Genomic DNA, 4,107 nt, shown 5'->3' with positions numbered 1-4,107 from the left:
GGTCACCACATCTTTAATCAAACTGTACCAAATTCACTCCCAACATAGATATTCCTGCAAGCTTGCTTATCTCAAAGTTTCATTAAGGTTCTCCAATGTGAGGGAAAGTTACTGCCAATAAACTACCTCATTCCTGTTTTTCTTTCTCAATTAATAGCGAGCGTGACCTTAACTAAACACACCATAACCTCATTCATCTTAGTAACCAACACATACATGTATAATGTTAGTGCAATATCTCCATCCAAACTCAAGTTATAGAGCAGCATATGTTTATATTTTAAGTACTTATGGCCTTGACCTTGAACCAACATGCCTCACATATGAACCCCTCCTAGGTCTCCATGCAAGCTTGCTTCTGTATATCCAAAATTTTATTAAGATTGGAAAATGCAAAATATACTTATTGACCAAAACCACATATTTGACGCTACCAAACGATGGATGTTTCATTTATGCAGGAACACTTCTAAATCTCCTAAAGCAAGATTTAATAAAACTTGATATATTTCATTTAATTAATTTGATTACAGGACATAAATGGATATCACCCATTATATAATAGTTTTAACAATTATTTTTTACCGAGACGTTATAATATTTAATGTAAGTCAAGTTGTGACATACAATTTGAAAAGCATGTCAAAATATATACAATTTAGTTTACAAAATTAATGATAATGCTTTTAACATTTATAATACAATATTGAGTTTTAACCATCCAAAGTGCATACATTTTGTCATTCTAATAAAATAGAAAGAAATAGTACCATGGTATTGTCTACAAATTCACAAGTCTGAGCGATATAAGCTAACCATGCAGTTAATTTAATATTGATATACCTTAATATCATAACTAAAAAGAGGAGATAATTTTTTTTTTATTAAAATCATGAACTGAACAATTAACAAAAACATATGAAAAATACTCAGTTTTGAAAGAACATGAACATTAAATATGCAGTATTTAATGAGTACATATTTTGGATTTTTATTAAAATGCAAGTTAATAAGTTTTTATTCCTCTACACTTAGTGTATTTTTAAGACAGCATATTTTCTGCATTACCATTTAATACTCGCCTGTTTACCAACATATCAGAAATGATTATTTAATTTATGACATTTGACAAGTGTTATCAAGCAGATAGCTGAAATTGCTGAAGATTTAATACATATTCAACCAATTCAATACAAGTAGGTAAAGAAAAGTACTTTATATCTCAACATTTATGGATCTGTTGAAAATACCTATATGCCCTTGTCAAAAAAGTGAGCAAAATCCGGTTATAACCCAGTTTTAAACTGGGTTTAACCCTGCGGTATTGGCACCGAGCTAAAAGCGAGTCTTTTAAACACACTTTTTGCTTACCGACTTGGTTTTATCTGAGTTAAATCTTGGTTTAACTCGCTTAAAGCCAACATAGTGGTTTTTTTAACCGTCTTAAGTGGGTTTAAAGTGAGTTTTTTTCAGGCATCTGTGTTTAACTCTGCGGTATTTGCACTGTGCTAAAAGCAGGTTTTTCAGACACGCTTTTAGCTTACCGACTGGTTTTTTTAGCTTACCGACTTGGTTTTTTCTGAGTAAAATCTTGGTTTAACTCGCTTCAAACCAAAATTGTGGGTTTTTTAACCATCTTAAGTGGGTTTAAAGTGAGTATGATTTTCTACAAGTTGGTTTTTTGAGGTTTTTTAAACATGCTTAGACCAACTTCTGTCTGTGGAGTTGGTTTTAAGTGGGTAAAAAGTGTGTTTTTTATGTGAGCTATAAGCAGTCTAAACACAGTTTTTAAGTGAGCGAAAAGTGAGCTGAAAGCACGCCTTTGTTAGTTTTTTTCACAGTGAAAACAGCTTTTAACTCGCTTTAAACCTAGTTATTAACAGTATTTTATCTGTGAAAAAAACAAAAGCAATTTGTGGGTTTGGGTAAGTTGATTTTTGTCGGTTTTAACAGTGTTTTAGTGAGTTTTTTTAAGAAAGTAGGTTTTTTGTGAGCCTTTTGTGGGATTTTGCAGTGTGAAAAAAAATAATTTTGGACTGATATGTTCTAGAAAAAATGGTTTTTGTGAAGCAATTACAACAGTTCATTATAAGCCCCATGTGGTTAAAAGGGAAAAAAACACAATGTGTACGAAAATTATGTTTATATGACAAAAATAGTACACCGCAAATTAATACAAACAGATTATTTTTACAATACATTATACAATAATAGACATTTGTGGAAGATTTGAAAGCAAAAGGTTGACCGCAATGGACCACTGCGGGTGGAGTATTTAGACCGCAGCTGCTGCAGAGACCTGGATCTCAGCTGTTGGAGGTACCTGAACCGCAGTGGAATGAGGAACCTAGATTTCAGCTTATGGAGGGACCTTGACGGCATACGGTGTTGGGACCTGCACAGCAGCTACTGGAGAGACCTTGACCGCTAGGGGACCTGGAAAGCAGCCAGTGCAGGGACCTAGACCTGATCTTGGCAGGTGGAGGGACCTGGAAAGCAGCTGGTAGAGACCTGGAAAGCGGGCGCTGGAGCGACATGTAGTTGTACCATTGATGCTGCTTGTGTCCTTCTCCTCTTGAGCATCTCTTATGCCAGTTGATCTGCAAAGGATTAATACCATATCACTTTCAAAAGGGCAAGGCATTCTTCAAACATGTTGATTGGTTATGTTTTCGTTCCACTTAACTATGAAATATTGCTGTTATTGTAATCTTGTTGCTTTAATAATAATAAATTTAAGTTATTTGCTTGTTGTTTTTGTTTGTTTATTTTTGAAATTTTAATCCCGTGATCACATGTGACTTAGCACTTTTCATCAATTATTAAAAGAAATTGCGTTTGGTAGAAAATGCAGTTTGAAAATGTACCAAGATGCGTGGTCTCATTTGGCTGTGTGGTCTGGTGGCATTGTAAATGCAATAACCTGTATAGTTTACCTCTCAACAAATCGAGCTTTCTTGGTCAAGGACAGGGCGAGGTTTTCCCACTCTTGTTCCCCTCAAGTTTACCAGCTTGTGCAGGGTAAAAACCAGGTTTAAAAGTCCATACATCAGGCAGGCGATGATGCACATTCTTTCCAAAGGATCTTCCCATCGATGTCAATTTTGCCTTGTGGCAAGAGTTTAACCTTCAAAATTAAAATATATAAGTTCTAATTAAGTATGAGGGAAAGAAATCCGTTCAGTAATAACCAGAAATATATCTAAATAAAATTTTAGATGACAATAACCATGAAACACAACCATAATTATTCACTGTACACAACATTTACACTTTTTCATGTGTAAGTTTATCTATTTTCGCTTCAAAATGTGTTGTTTATCCTTTAAATTGCAATACAATAACTTATCCATTTACATTTCCCAGTGACAATACATAAATATGATAATGATCATAATTAATTCAATAAACTAAATAAAAAAGGGGTGAAGAAATGACAATACAAACCTGTTAAAACTGTTCTTCAGTATTCCAAAAACAACAACAGGCAGTTCAACCCCCTTTCCAACCAACTTATTATTGATTTCCACATTGCAGTAAAAAAAACATTGTTTTCATCACACAATACTTCATGCTGACAGAATTTCAAGACATTTTACACTACCATTATAAGTCTTTCACTTCTTTATATTAATGTTGCTGAATTAAATTTAGCTCAATATTCAATTCACCAGCTTGTTTTTCAAAAGTTGTTGTTTTCAAAAAGATAACTTCCTCAGTGCAATAGCCAATCAAAAGCCTTATATCTTATTCCACACAGCCTTATCTCTAGGCAAACCCCATCAGTAGCCTTATCTGCCCCTAGATAATCAGTACCCTGTTTTGCTCTGAATGCCTGACAGATTGTTATCTGTTTATTGTTAGTGGTGTGAAATAAGGGTGTTTTTAGGTATTGTCTTGTTATTTTGTTGACAGTTTATGTAACACAGGTCATGTTTGGCATTTTATTATTTTATTGCAAATTAAGAAAATGGATATGATGGTATCATATGCAAATATCAAAATCTTGCATAACTTATGTACAAAAATGAATAGATTATTTCCAAAATAATGTTTCCAATACCATAATTATTTAAATATGCAGATTTAACAAGTAAATACTGTTTT

The 4,107-nt window shown here is 33.3% G+C and overlaps 1 long non-coding RNA gene across 1 annotated transcript; it reads right to left on the bottom strand.

Moving 5' to 3' along the window:
* Positions 1–2,296: 2,296 nt before the first annotated feature.
* Positions 2,297–3,498, bottom strand: LOC127859057 (uncharacterized). The gene is made up of 3 exons (XR_008039249.1): positions 3,448–3,498; positions 2,937–3,127; positions 2,297–2,600 (listed from the first exon to the last, which is right to left on the bottom strand). It is a non-coding gene; the product is annotated as an uncharacterized LOC127859057 (long non-coding RNA).
* Between the last annotated feature and the right edge of the window lie 609 nt (positions 3,499–4,107).

This window comes from Dreissena polymorpha, chromosome 14 (assembly GCF_020536995.1).
Source record: "Dreissena polymorpha isolate Duluth1 chromosome 14, UMN_Dpol_1.0, whole genome shotgun sequence".
NCBI classification, from domain to species: Eukaryota; Metazoa; Mollusca; class Bivalvia; order Myida; family Dreissenidae; genus Dreissena; species Dreissena polymorpha.
Note: the sequence above shows the minus strand (reverse complement) of the source record. Positions and strands in the feature narration are given on the sequence as shown.